Source organism: Cupressus sempervirens, chromosome 5 (genome assembly GCF_028749045.1).
Source record: "Cupressus sempervirens isolate cs-2001-9-10 chromosome 5, ASM2874904v1, whole genome shotgun sequence".
NCBI lineage: Eukaryota > Viridiplantae > Streptophyta > Pinopsida > Cupressales > Cupressaceae > Cupressus > Cupressus sempervirens.
In genome coordinates, this window is record NC_143122.1 from 712219138 (window position 1) to 712235707 (window position 16570).

The following is a 16570-nucleotide window of genomic DNA, read 5'->3' on the forward strand; positions in this document are numbered from 1 at the left end:
GTCTTGCCCACCCTGTACCTTGGTACTTCTGAGGAACCTAAATTATTCTAGGATCTTGGGTCTAGTTTATCTCTGAGCTTCTTGTCTCAATTATCCTTCTGCTCTTTGGATATCTCTCCTCTGAATAGCTCTTGTCACGGCTTCAACTCTTCTTTCTTCTTCCTCTAATACCTGTCTAGCATTTTTGTAATGTTCAATGTTCCTTCTATGTCTCCAAATGGATGTGTTAAGGGATGAAATTATGTCCTCTTGGTTGTCTTGAAAACCAAGGTTAGGTTGGAGCATTGGAATTATGTTTTCATGAGGTAGTACCATTTTCCCTCATGAAATAGGCTTTTTGATCAAGCAACTGTTTGTCTCCCCAGCAAAGTTGCAAAAAATCTATTGGTAAATAGATTTTTTTCTTTCAGATTATTACTCTTTAATGCCCAATTCAAAACAATATCTGATCACAAATAGTTGGAAAGATCTTCATGGATATTTTAGCTTTCCTCTAAATTGGTAGGTATAGCTCCTTGAAATAGATTTGCAATGAACTTTGTTTTCTTTCTAAACTACTTTGGGGTATGTTCTTAACTTGAGAACAGTACAGGGATAACTAAGATAGACTAAAATAAAATCCAACTTAGGAAGATAAAAACTTCTCAATACTGAAATAGATTTATGAATCCATACATCTTATGAATCCATAAATTCCATCCACATAATTAACTGATGCTAACCTAAGCTGATTCGAATCTAAACTATGACTAATAAATAGGAAATACTAGTAGAATCTCTTTGTCGACTGAACTATAACAATACTTATCACATTCACCTATTGCCTCAAAACAAGCGAGGAAAAACTCTGTTATTCCCTTATTCAAATTCAAATGAAAGAGAAAACATGAACTAAATATAATACTAACTGGAATAGAAAATGATTGACATAAAATATAATTCAATTGTCTCTGCAACAAAATGTACTTCACACCAAAATTTTTTTGACCTTTCATTAATCTTTTCAATTCATACATATAGAGTTTTTGAGATGACCATTACAATGGAAGTTTAATCGATTCATTTTCTAAGGGTAAAAAATGGCAAGGTGCTAGTTTGTCATATTGCAAAATTACAAAAGAAAACAAAAAGTGGGCATAACATGAATCATTTAGATTTCTTCCCCTTTTCTATTTTCACTCTATGTGACTTGGCAACAACCATTATTGGGATCAGCTCCTCACAATTGGGCACATATATATTGGTGAATCTCAAAAGCCATTTTGCATGTTCCCTTGCAAAATCTATTATGACATTCAACTGATCTTCCAACTCCTTCGTGCCCACATGTATCCATCCACTAAGCGCATGGAGTTTTGCAGTTCTGTTCTAGCTACTAAAAGCCACCGCAGACAAATTATCCAAAAAAGTAGAGAAGTTACTTTTCATCACTTCCACTCTAATGAGGTCCTTTCTTTGGCCACTAGTTTGAGAGTTAGTGTGTAGCCCTCACATCAACTCAAATCCTCTATCTTGAGTCTTCTTTATTTTACTCTCTATCTCCTTAAGCCCCTTCTTAGCTTCTTGGATAATTTCTAGCTTGAACTGCATACTTTGGAGCCATTCAAACAAAGGTTCATTCCCTTTCTTTATAATCTTGGCTTCGAATGTTTCTTTTTCTTTCATCTAGATGATCATCTTTAAAAGGGAGATGGATTCATCACACCTAACTCTTTCTTTGGCCAAAGTATTACTATTGGATAATATGTTATCCTTTTCTATTTCCAGTCTGAGCATAACATTTCCAATTTGATCTATGAGAGAAACTCCTTCTGATTTGAGTCTCTCAAACCACTCTCTACCGATTTAGCCATAGTGCCTATCTTTCTGGAGCTGGAAAACGAGAGCTTTCACTTCAGCTACACTAGGAGTTTGAGTCATAGAAATACCCAAAATAGTTGCTAGTGGAGTGAATGGCTTCCTAATAAACTTATTCAATTCTTCTATTTCTACTTCCATCTTTAACTTTGACAATTTGAGACTCTCTAATTGTCCTTCTATCACTTCATTACTCAATCTCCACAAGCCAACCTTTGTATCATTTCTAGCTTCCCCACGGTTGATAGAATGCAAAGTAAAATTATTAGGAGTCATATCCTCAATTCTCCCTCCTTTGTTTGACTTTTCTATCTCCATTGTCAAGTGCCCTATTTCTAGATCTTGCCCAAGTATGGATACAGTCTTCTACTTTTTGACCTTGGCTAATGAAGTCCCAAAATAAACCATGAGGAATATAGTGTCTTTTGAGGAAACACTCTCATCCTTTCTCTTTCTTTTCCTTTCAAAAGTATCTTCTAGCCAAGAATTAGTTCCTATCACCTTGGAAGTTGTTTTGAGTGACTCAATGCTGAACATTTTTCTCTTCACTGGAGTCATGGCTACAGTAGTTGACAAGAATAGATTATTTGAGTCATTTAAAATGAGTCTTGAAGAATCCTAGCCCTTCTCCATCTTTGAATTCTTCTTCATCTCTTCATCTAATTTAGTTGACTAACTAGTGTTATGTTTTCTATCCCCTAAGTCTACTATCTATATGGGGGATTCACCTGGTCTAAAAAATGAAGCAATTCCTGATGGCATGGGGCTATGGTGAGGAGATGGGATTGGATTGGTATACGGAGAAGGAACAGGGATAGTGTGAGGAGATGGAATGGGAGTAGTATGTGGGCAAGGTATAGGGGCAGTAGCACTATCCTTTGGTTCTTTTGCTTTCTTCTCTTTAGTGCCAGTTTGGGTTCCTATAACTAGAAAGGAACCATCATGACATGTTGGGGCTATAGGAACATTCTTATCCAAGGGTTGATCACCTCTGCCTATAGGTTGAGCTAGTCCTTGGGTGGAAGCTATGGTCACACCCACTATAGCACTCTAAGATGAAGTAGGCATTACAGCTATTGGAGAGGCTTGAGTGGCTACACCCTTACTCCGAATCTTTCTGGTTGTCCACTCAACCCATTTCCTAGTTCTCTTGATTATCCTTGCCATCATAATATCAAGACTCTCCTCCACATCCACATATGGCTCAGAATTGATAGGAATTACTCTTAATTTAGTTAGATATGTATTTCTATACATATTTTGACCATCATCCTCTAATTTTTCTACATTTAGATCAATGTCACATGTCTTTATTTGTTCCACCATGAGTCTAGAAAATGCACAATCATGGCCCTCTAACTCATCTCTACAATCCGCCCAATAATCCTCGAGAGTGGTGACATGTTTGACCACACACCCGATTTGAAGCACCTCCCTTGCATATCCATTTGGGTCAAACATGGGCCTCACAACTTCATATTCCTCCAATTTTTACTTATTCTTGAATGCCTTGAGCATGTTTTTAGCATTAGATTGGGAATCACAACTGTAAGCCCCAACCTTCATGGGGAACTCATATCCCTTCTTCCTTAGAGTAGTGTTCAACACATTCACTTGGATAGCTTGTCTTATGATCTCTATGAGCATGATCATGTCGCTTGGGTATCTAGGTAGCTTCAGAGGAAATCTATTGAAAGCTACAAGATGCAAATATGAGAAGGATAAGAATTGAATGAAGTAGCTACCAAACTAACTGATGGCCACCATTGCTTCTGGGCTAAACCTCCTCTCTACTCATTCTTGTAGCTTCCTATAAATCCTCATTGTAAAAGAGTCATTAACCCTAACATACTCTACATAACTATTTTTTAACTGCAACCATGGATAAAATTCATAACTTTTGACATCAATGGGAAAATTCTCTCTTCTAGGAAGGCTTGGCCACAATTGTAAAGAAGCCAACATATAAATCAAGAAAGAAGACATGTAGAAGGTATTGCAGAAATTTGTAGCACTGAGAACTTTGGAAAGATGTTCACTCACCTCATATGCTCAATCAACATAATGTGTGTTTGAATAGATGATTTGCACTTAAAAGAATTATAGTTCTATGAAATTGAGTACTTCTACCTCACCTTTCAATTGATGCAAAATAACTAGGATGTCCATGATTTTGGGCTAGAGATCAGTGCCAAAAAGGGTCTTAGGAACCTTACTCTTAGGTTCTCATGGATTTTGGAACAAGACCTCATGATTTTCTTTCGCCACACCATCTTCTTCAAGGATAACTCAGACATGGCTCCTCCCATGGTCAATTCAAAACAATCTTCCTACTCTAGAATCTTAAGGCAATTGACCTCAATTAGCTAGTCAATTGAGACCAAAACTATATGATTTGGCAACATAATTTTTTTAGTATTTGGATTGTAATGGTTAATGCATTCAATGATCAGCTCGGGGGCTTCAATTACTACTAGAAACCCTACTGCTTCCACTAGCCCACTTCCTCATAGTTTCTCTATTATTGGGTAGATTGGCTCCATCTTCAACCTTCTTTGGAAATCTTGCATGTCAAAGAAGTGGAGTGAAGTATCTGTAACATTCTGTAATGTCGACTTAATTCCATTCAGTCTATCAAAACCAACGAATCTTATTTCCATCTTAACTAAGATAGAGATGAACTGTAAATCTCAAAATTTAAAATAGTATAGACAATAGAGCTTTGTAATTATGAGGATTCTAGAATCACTATTCAGTTGAATAGCATAACAGTTCAAATAAGAAAGCAGTAGTTTGAATATCCATTATGTTCATCTCTATATAGAACTCCCAATCCACTAGTTAATCTTCAAGATCTATGCCACATGAGTGAATTAAAGGATACATCCATTAGATTAGTAAATGTGGGTGTTTCTAATAGATTTTTACATGTCATTTCACTATTTTTGGTGGTACAATAGTTACTTTCCTTTAGTACAAACTTACTTTCCCATTTTTCACCAAGTTGCAGAGAATTAAGAACAGAGTACTTTGTGGGGAAAAATCTGCCCAGCCAGATTTTTCTCAAGATACCTTCCCAAATGTGATCAACTAGCCTCCATTATGCTTTTTAAGCATCCTATGATTGATCTATGAGCCCAACATGCTTGCAAAAGTAATTTTTCAATGGATGCGAAAAATCACTTCAAAGGGTTGAAAACCCACCGAGGAGAAGGCAACTTCTATTTTTCCATCTTTGTTCTTATTTTCACTTAGCCGTTTAAGTCAATGTGTCTCTAAGCTTTGGAAAATCTTAAAAGGCCTATGAAAATGAAAAAGGAATCCACTTTATTTTTTCCCTTACAAATGCCTTTGTTAGAAAACCTGCCATGGTGAAGCCACTTCAGAGTTTTTTGCCAGATGCTATTATCATCATTATGATGATTTTTGAGTAATTCTCGAGGTAGAATACTACAATGTAGGAACAATTTGTTAGAATCTGAAAAGATTGATAATCCAGAAAACTAGTGCTAAGAATAGATATTTAAACTATGAATGCAACTGATAAAATTAAAATAGCAACATAGAGTTAGTCTCTAAGAGAGTAATGCAAATGTTGGAAGAAAAATAGCATTAAGAGGATGCAAATGGAATTGATCACAAATACAAGCCAGGTATAATGCTTATATAGACTAGGAAGAGGGAGGAGGTGGCAACACTGACCAATGAGGAGCAACCATCTATTGAACTAAAGATAGAAAAGTATCTTCCTAAGATAGATAAGGATGTTGATATGTGGAAGGTGACACCTCACAACTACTTTCTAAATAAGACATACTTTATTAACCTAAGCAAGATTATTAAAAGTGTAGGAAAAAACTAGTAATATGGGGAAAAATAAATTACCCACTAGGAAATTAAAAAACTACACTAACAACACCCAAAAGCGAAGCCTAGGTGGATGTAGAAATGGGTCGAGACAAGTCAAGCCTAATGAGGTACCCATGTACATAAAATTCCCCCAAAAGAGAGAGAGAAGAGACTCCCCAAAGAAAATTAGGACTCCAAGTGAGGAAGAGGCCACCCCCAAAAGATGAAGCATCCCGCACCCCCAGCAAAGCTTGCAAATTTTGTTCGATAGATCCACTTACATTGAATAAGTTTTCTTCCCTTAGGAAGAAGGACAAGATCCCAAGTGTAGTTCCTCTTCAAGGAACTATACTCTTCCTGCATAGTTGTATCCCACTCAAGAATACTAGAAGCCTCATGAAAATATGGTGGATCTGAGGCAATAGCAATAAAGATATGTGTAGCATCCTAGAATTGTGAATGAGTCTTCCTGGTGTCTAATGGATCCCTAACCCAATCAGCAGTAGACTGCAAGGTCTGTCTAGCCCAAAGTGGACCAAAAGATGGAGAATCTATAGGAGAATCATCAACTTGTGAATGATGACTAGGAGAGGAAGGAGGTGAGTCCTCTGAATCACTCTCTACATCGAAAGTGGGGGTAAAATACTACTCAGGTGAATCTGACTCATCAGAAGATCTATCATGTATTCCAAGTGACTCCAATATCAAAGTAGAAGGCAACCTTGTGACCATGCTCTACTGATTAAGCTAATGCAAGTAGTGGAAGTTAAGATGGCCAAACCACTCATGCCATTATTTACTCACATCATTAGAGTGAGTGAGCAAAACAGTCGAAGAAGGACATGAACAAAGTGAGAAAATAGATAGAGTCATGACTGATGATCTACTCTCCCAATTGCAACTATATAATCATTGTGCAACTCATGTATCTCCATTGAATTAGGAGTGAACTCAACCTGCTTACCTAAACCCATGTGAGTGATTTGGTATACCGATAGGAGATTAGTTGAGAATGAGGGTACACAAAAAAATCATGGAATGTCCCATCCCCCACATCAACAGACCCTCTCCCAAACACCTCAACAAGAGTGTTATCACCCATCAAAATAGAAGGCATAGTACATTGCTCCAAGGATGCAAGTTCTTCCTTAGATGAAGCCATGTGGCGTGAAGCACCCGAATCAAGAACCCAAGTGGATGGTGAAGAAGCAATTGCAACAAGGGCCTTGCCCTTTCCTTTCCCCTTGCTATTTTATTTTTTCTTGTTAGACCCTTCATTAGAACGTTGTTTGATAGACTCAGGAACGCTCATATTATTCTTCTCAAGAATGTATGTCAAGTGATCAAGTTGTTTCTGCAAACATTTATGTTCATCATGACCAAGTCTTTTAGAATAGGCACATTGGACCTTTTCTTTCTTAGGCTTATCTCCCTTAGAATATGGTGTATCAATAGTTTCTTTTGAAGCAACTAGTATCAGATTCTTCTTCTCCTTGCTATTCTTTTATTTCTCATCCTTACTATTGTCATTACTACTTTGTCATGTTTGTTCTTTTGTGCCTTGGTTGGCAGCCAAGGCATGTGACTTAGAGGACTTAAGAGTGCCCATCTGGATTAGCTTGTCCTATTTTTGAGTGAAATTGATAGCAAAATCATCTAAAGATGGCATGGTGAATTGAGTACCAAGTGCACCCTTAGTAGCATAGAAGGTAGAGACAAACACACAATATTCTGAACTCAACTTAGAGAGAACACTAAGAATCAATTTTTCATCTTGCTTTTCAATTCCACATTGTTTTAACTATGGCCTTAGTGACTTCAATTTAGTGAAGAAATCTTGGATTGTGTTGAAATTGCCTGGACTTAAACTAATTAGTTCATTTTCCAACATATGACCCCTCATTGAATCTTGTGTACCAAATAATGTTTCTAGCTTTAGCCATATTTCATTTGGTGTATTCAAAGATTCAATGTGAAATAGAAAATAAGGAGAAACAAACAAACACAATGTTCCATATGACTCATCACATTTGTTAAACCACTTAGGCTTGTCTTCATCTTTAGTAGGTTTAGTTTCAAGTCCCATAGTTATCTTATTTAATCCATCTTTCCTTAAGTGAATTGTCATGCATGATTTTCACTCAAAGTAATTATATGGAGTTAGGATGGGCATATTTGTTTGATCCCAAATGAAGAAATGCAGAGAAGAAATGGAAAAAAAGGAGAATCCAGCCACGACAGTGCCCCCCCTTTTTTCTCAATTAAAGAACCCCCCCAAAGAAATATGATTTGGCACTTTATTTTAGTGCATTTACAACTATCACTAGAAAGAAATACTTAGTGGTCTTGATTTCAATGCATTACAAACCCTCATGAAGAGCATATGATGAAAGTAAAACTTGGGCACAATAATCAAAGAAAAAAATAGCACCACTATGATTTACTCAAAAAATCATGCACTTTCAAAAAAAGAATCGCCTTGATACGAGGTCGTATGAGAAAGTTATGATCTTTTGAAGTTTCCAAAATGAGAATTGTGCATAGTCACGGCCGAGAATCTACAATTTTTGAAGAATTCATGCATGAAAAAAAAAAACAAATCCATTACTAGTGGATAGAGCACAAAAAAATAGCCAAGGTCATTACAAGAATAATCAAAATCGGAGTCTGTATGAGCAAGAACGAGACATTTGAAAATTGCGTTCAAATCTTTGACTGCCAATGGAGAGGGGTATGGTTGTAGCTTTACATGCTTGATTCTACAAAATATATTGCTTGCATGAAAAAAATAAAAGATACTTAGATAGCTTTTTGGTGCTACGAACAAAACCCAAAAAGTAATTTTCTTGCTGACGTAAAAAAGATGTTGCTATAGTGTAAATCATATGCCTTTAACTATAAAAAATAGCTCCAAAAATCAAGAAACGACCCCAAAAACCAAAATATGACATGAAAATCTTAGATCAGCTTCCTAATTCCATCAATGGCATGCTAGAACATGCAATACTGATTGAAAACTCCAAATATGCACGTTGGTTGTCAGATTTGAGATTGAAACCCCAAAGATTAAAAATATTTTTGTTAAAACTTTTTTGATTCTCAAGATCATCCAAAGATGCAAGAGAAGAGCATACTTCATTTTTTTTAAAAATACAATAAAATTTATTAACCCCCCCTCAAATCTCTCAAATAAGGAAACTAAAATCTACTCTTGCACATAGAAAAGCTTTGATACCATGTTAGAATCTGAAGAGATTGATAAGCCAAAAAATTAGTGCAAAGAATAGATATTTAAACTATGAATGCAACTAATAAAATAAAAAAATCAACATAGAGTTAGTCTCTAAGAGAGTAATGCAAATGTTGGAAGGAAAATAGCATTAAGAGGATGCAAATAAAATCGTTCACAAATACAAGCTAGGTAGCATGTTTATATAGACTAGAAAGAGGGAGGAGTTGGCAACACCAACCAATGAGGAGCAACCATCTATTAGACTAAAGATTGAAAATTATCTTCCTAAGACAGATAAGGCTGCTCATATGTAGGAAGGTGACACCTCACAACCACTTTCTAAATAAGACATACTTTATTAACCTAAGCAAGATTATTAAAAGTGCAGGAAAAAACTAGTAATATAGGGAAAAATAAATAACCCACTAGGAAATTAAAAAACTACACTAACATAATGTATCCATAAAACAACTCATTTCCTCCTTGTTTTAGCTTGTATACCTCTTTTGTTGACCTCTTTGGAAAGTCACCCTCACAGTTCAAAGTGGTGCTAGGGAGAATCTAATGCTAGGTTTTCCATAGACTTCAGTTTCTTTATGTGCAAACTATAATAAGTCACATAAAAGTTCATTCTTGGAAATGACTTTGTGAAGATCATGATATGACCCAAGAACCTCCATCAGAAGGTTCCTATACTACCCATAAAACTCATGACAACAAGGGGAACCCACCCAGGTATGTAATGTAGGAGAAGAAGGAAGATGAAAATCTAATGGAGAGACTGTGCACTTGGGGAGAAGAAATAGACTAAGACATACCTAAACCTAATTGAGACACAAGAACATTTTCCACTTTGCATAATGGGTACATAATGAAAAGTGGGGCAATAATAGGCAATGCAAAAGATTCAATCTTACCTTCAAGATCCTTCAAGATTCATCCTATGTCAGCTCAAAAATGGTTTACATCTAAGTTTTTGAAGATCCAAACTCATATTCAGATTCTGTATATAACTCAACACTTACTAGTTACTGATGCTCAACACATGTAGGAATTCTGTCTCACTCGGCTCCTAGAGTGACTTTTTTTACTTAGCATCTATACTTTTCTCAACACCTATAGTGACTTGGCATGACTTATCACTTGGCACTTGAACTTCACTCAGCACCTAAAGTTCACTTGGCACCTATTGAATCTCTAGCTCAACACACACTATTTCTTAGCTTTTGTATTATACTAGGAATCAACTTAGGAATTGGCTAAGTGTGTTGACACTCAAATGTCAAAACCAATCTAAGACCAACAAGGATGAGAGGGTCCATGAGCACCAAATAATGGACAATCCTTAGGGAGGAAAAATAAACCTATTGAAAGAGTAATAGAATTGCAACAAAATTCTAATAGTCAATAGCATTAGACATTAATAATAGTAAAAGGATAGATGTTCAAGCCTAATAAGGATAAACTAGTCAAAAGATAATGTTACATTCATGTCCTAAATGAGAAGTACCAAATTATGCCAATGGGTTAATAAAATGTTCTATATTGAATGAACATATTAGAAATGACTCTAAGCTGAATTTAAGTACTATGCTACTTAAGATTTAATTTGATGTAGTTATGCTTTTTTTTATTCTTTACTAGTTTTGAAATTTATCTTAATTAATAGGTTTACAATTAATAACTATTTTTAGATGATATTTATGGAGAAATTTGTACAAGCCTTAGCAACCCATTATAATTTTAAATGTTATGTATTTATAATAACAAGGTGAAAGGTGAGAATTCTAGTACTAAATTAATCCTTCATGTGTGTAGTGATTATATCTAAGTTAATGAATCACCAGTGACTCTTCAATTAAGTTAAGTTAATCTTCTTTCTTGAATTGCAGAGACTCTGATTGCATAAATGGGAAGTAGAGTTCTAAGAACTTTACTTATAACTATCTCCTCCTTGATATCTCCTCTAGATGCTTTGATTGCACTAACACTTTCTTTGACTCTTTCAACATATTTTTCTATGTTTTCATCCTCTCTCATCCTTATTTGATCAAATTGTTCTCTCAAACTTTCTACTTTGGCTATTCTCACATTATCATCACCTCGATAGATCTCTTTTAGTTTGTTCCATATTTCAACGGTAGTTTTGCAATCCTTGACATCATCAAATTCTTCATAACTTAGAGAAGATGCAATATCTATCATCATGTTGTTGTGAGTCTTCTTTTTAGCAATATCATTGACAGATAATGTACCAACAGGTTTTGCATTTTTTTCATCAAGGTACTTCAGCCTTAAATCACCAATAAAAGCCAGATGAAGTCTCATCAATCCCTGCCATGCTAAGAAGTTGTCCCTATTGAGTCTTGGAATTTCCCTCTTGTAAGACATCCTGATGTTTATCTTAGATACTTGAAAACATCTCCTATAAGTACCAAAAGCTTTGATACCAATTGTTGGGATTATAGATGACATAACTGAGAGGGGGGATGAATTAGTCACCACAAAAAAAATCTTGATCCCTTAGATGTCTTAAATAACTAGTTACTTCTATCACTCGGTAAACAAAAATGATGTAACTTGGTATATTAACTTGTTACTAATATTTAGACATTCATAATTATTAGCATGCATGAAAAAGTAAATAACAAGAACAAAAGAGACACTAGATTTAACAAGGAAACCTAATATGGGAAAAACCACCAAGTAACTAGCTACTAACTTTCACTCTTTTGAAGTTTGCCCTCTTAGGAACCAACCCTATTAGGAGCCAACCCTATTAAAGGTTACAATACACACTATTAGGTGTGACACTATTAGAAGATTTAATCACCCTATTAGGAGTGGCCTTGCTAGAGGTCTTTAGAACAATTCAACTGAATTGTCACCTTGTTAGAGGATTTGCAAAATGGTTGTTAAACTAACTCTGTTAAGATATTTGAAATCACTGCTACAATGGTTAGAGAGTAACAATGAATTGACCTAAATATGATGCAACTAAATTTGCTAATCATAGATATCTATTCTGCCCCATTATATCCTCCTCGATCAAATATAACTTTGTTGCTCCTCAATGATCTCTAATCATCCTTCAAATTTTTTTTTTCACAATAATCAGTCCTACTCATATCACATCAAATCCATCACACACTTAGAATTGACAACTTGACCTCTTATATATACCATTCATATTATCAACACAAGTTACATTTATCAAACATTAGTTGGCTACAAATATTACATTAAACAAATAAACTTTATTTCACAAAATAGTGAAATCATTCATTGGCCAACCCTACTTAGTAAGCACTATTTCAAGAAACAATTCCCTGAGTTAACCATCTTAACTCGGTTAACACTACAAAATTTGCAAAATCCTTTAGCTGCCAAGTGAACTCGGTAAGAACTGAATTTCCTTTGTTATCCATGAGAGCTCGGTAAGAACTATTTCTGCCATATTTCCCTTTGATGATCGAGTGAGCTTGGTAACAACTAGATTTCTTTTGCTAACCTTGAAAGATTGCTAGCAATTGTCTTTTTCCTTGCTGAACAAATGAGATTGATAAACTTTGTCTTTTGCCTTGCTAACCAACTAAGCTCGCTAGACTGTGTCTGATGACTGATATGACATTTGTGTAACATCAAAGACAACACACAATTGAACAATTGTATCCAACACACCCATGATCCTGATTATTCTTCATGAGTCTAATAATTGAAAACTATAATGATTTTTGAGGCTTCCCTGATGTTTTTTTCCCTAGAGCTAGGAGGGAATGCATAGGCATTTCTCATTCTGCTTGATTTGTCAAAGTTAGGGAGGCAGAACTCAATAGATTCTAGGTCAAAGAAATCCACATCCATGTGAATATAAGTACAAAGGCCTATAAATAAGTCGTGAGCCACTCCCTCGCAGGATCCTCTTTAATGCCTCTCCATCACAATAGGAATTGTACATTGGCTTGCATTCTAGATTCTTGAAAGAAAAGAATCTTATCTCTAACAATGAAACAAGGGTGCCTGGGGACAATTGTGAGTTCTAAACTACCTACTTGGTGGGCCATGTACGCTTCTGGCAATGGGATTTTAAGATTTTCATCAATGTTAAAGACCACTTATTCTAAACCTACTAACTAGCTTGATTCAAATAGGTTGTAATAGAGTTTGATTATGTCACATTTCACTACTCTAGCCCTAGCTAGGCATCCAATCTATGTCTCCAAGATGTTACTATTGGTGCACCATGAATAGTCATAGTTTAAAACACCTTCACCCAAAACCCTACTCATGTTATCTATGGGCCTGAGTAACCAATTCCATCTCTTAGGTTTAACTATACCACAAAAGGCCATAGTTCTATTTTTGAAAGCATGAGACAAACAAATATTAGTATCCAGAAAAGGGGGCAACTCAGAACCTAAATTAGACAAGGTGAGGTGATTATGAAGTTTGATTAATTTGGCCCACATTTATAGAATAACAGAAGAGAAGCATATAGAGAATCGAGTAGTGGTGCCATCTCCATGCAATTGGATGATTATTCATCCACTCAAGATCATAATTAAAATGAGTCTTGTAGTCACGATATCTTTCAGAAGTAGATTCAAATGTGCAAAAATACATGAACCAAAATTTACACCAATAGGGATAATCATGTATGCAAGTGTCAATGGAGATTACAATAAATGACAACATCTTATGATACTTATCCTTTACTAACTATGATTAAACATTAATATGTTTTCTCCATTTGTACCTTTGTTGCTAAACTGTCAGCTTCAACATTGCCTTCTCTAAATATATTTGTAAATCTAATTTCTTCAATTTCTTCCAATAGTCTTATGGTTTTTTCTAGTCTAGAATTTAATATCCAATCAGGAGTTCTTCCATTCCTAAGTGCATTTAGGACTATTTGTGAGTCTCCTTCGATTATAATATTCTTGATTTTTAGATTAATACAAAGTTTTAGTCCTTCAATTGTTTCTAGTTTTGCCATATTATTAGAGACTAATCCCAGAGGCTTTTCTCTTTTTATGAGCCAATTTCTAGACTCCTCCCTACCCTATTCCATATTTTCTGGGGTTGCCTCTAGAAGCACCGTCGAAATTGAGTTTCTTCTAGCCTTTTGATGGTAGTTCCCATATGCATTCTTTTTATGGCTGCATTGGTGCTTCTTTTATATATAAGGGGTAGATTGATTAGATGTTTCCAATTCCTTTTAATTTCAGCATCCCACTTTGGAAAGGAGCCTTCTTCATTTTATGTTTTTTGAAGATCACAATTTATGACCTCTATAATGCTAGCCTCAATTTTGTTGCAAAGAGATGGTAGATTAAGTTCTTCATTCTTAAAGATTCATCTATTTCTTTCCTTTGATATCTCCCAAATTAGGATTGCTAGAGTGATGTTCCAAAGTTTTCCATAAACTTTATTGTTTTCTCTTTTTGACGACCCTATCAAATGGTCTTTCCATTTTTTTGGTAGAAGGGCTATCCAATTTAGTTTCTATTTGATCCATAACTAGCATTCCTTCACAAATTTTCATTGGTAAAGAAGATGCTCTGTAGTTTCTGATTCTTCTTTACAGAAAATGCATCCTGATGGACCTTCAAATCCCATTTTCCTAATTCTATCCACTATTAGGATTCTCTTTTGGAAGGTTTCCCATAGAGAGATATTTGTGTTTAGAAGACCTATTGGATCCCAACAGAGGTTTATCAGGATATTTATTGCTTCCCATCTTTGTGAATTTATAATTTGGTTCTATCTCTCCTTTAATTTATAGATTCCATCTTTAGCAGATGCCCAAATAAGTTTGTCCTCCCTATTTTTGAAATTAATTGAATGATCACTAAGGATATTTTCTAGGATCTCTTGATCTACTTAATTGAGACCACAATTTACTAAGGATTTCCATTTCCAATTCATTTCTTCATTAGATTGGTCTAGTTGAATATAATATTCTAACTTAGTACCCCATATCATTTGTAAGTGAATTTTTGCATTGTGGGTTAAATCAGAATGGTCAAGGGGGGATACCTATTCCAAGAATCTTCCTAGAATAGAGATTTATCTCCTTTACCAATATCCCAAGTTTTACATTTAGTAATTAAGGGATGATATTTTAGTAAGAAACTCCATGTTGTTGAACCTCTCTAGGGATTCCTAGTTTTAAATAGTGATGTACTATCTAACATATATAGATATTTGTTATACAAAATTCTAGCCCATTTGCTATCTCTTTCTTGATACAATCTTCACACTTGTTTTGCTCCTAGTCCTTTAATCTACCAGTCTAGATTTTTTATTCCTAGTCCCTGTGCTTCTTTTGGCCTACATATTTTTCCCATCTTTTTAATGCTATCTTCTTCTTATCTTCTATGCCATTCTAGAAGAAGTTTCTTAATTTCTTTTCTATTTTTTGATTCATATTCTTAGGTAGTTGTGAACATAATAGTTGATAAGTAGGTATGGCTAATAGAATGACTTCAATTTTTGTTGCTTTCCCAAGTTTGGTGAACAATTTCCCTTTCTAGGGTTCTGTCTGTTTGTTTATTTTATCCAATGCTTGTTCCCAACCTTGATTATTTTTATTTCCATTATCTAGATATATTCCTAGATATTTACATGAGAAGGTTCCCGTCTTATATCCTAGTTCATTGCATATATATTCTTCTCTATCTACTATTGTCTTTAAGAAAAAGAAATTCATATTTTTCTGCATTGATTTTTTGACCTGAAACTTTCATGTAATTGTTTAAAATTATTTTAATATAGTTTGTCTCTTTCTTAGTGCTTGCTCCAACTAGTATTATATTATCAACAAATTGCTAATGTGTGGTGTTAGCCACATTTTTAATGACCTTTATACCTTTAATTTTGTTTTGAAGTTGTGTTCTTTTGATTTATCTCCCAAAGGTTTTTTCCATGATGATGAATAGAAAGGGAGAGATAGGATCACCTTGTTGGAGCCCCCTAGATACACTAAATTTTTTTTCTGGAGTTCCATTAATAAGATGGAAGATTTTTGGGGTAGAAATGCATTGGAAAATGATATTGATCTATTGATTTGAGAATCTAAAATCTTTGAGAGCTTTACAAAGGAAACTCCAATCTACTTTATCATATGCTTTTTGTATATCAAGATTCAATAACATCCATGCTTCTTTATTCTTTGATGCTGAGTGAATTATTTTTTGAATGATTGATATACCATCTAGAGTAGATCTCCTAGGTACAAATCCGATTTGTTCTTTTGATATAAATTTAGGGAGATGTTTTTTAAGTCGATTAGCTAAAGCTTTTGAGAAAATTTTATAGATAGTATTGCAAAGTATGCTAGGTCTGAAATCACCTGGTTCTCTAGCCTTATTTTTCTTTGGGATTACAGTTAAGGTGTGATTGATTTCCACTAAAAGAGTTCTCTTGTTTCTTGATGCTTCCATTAATTTCCATAAATCTACTCCTATTATTTACCATTATTTTTGGAAGAAGAATTCTTGAAATCCATTTGGTCCTAGTGATTTGTTTGGGTTAATATTAAAGAGAACCATTTTAGTTTCTTGCAATGTGAGTGGTTTGTTGAGGATTTATTATCATCTGTTGTAATAAACTTAGGTATTTCTTTCAACA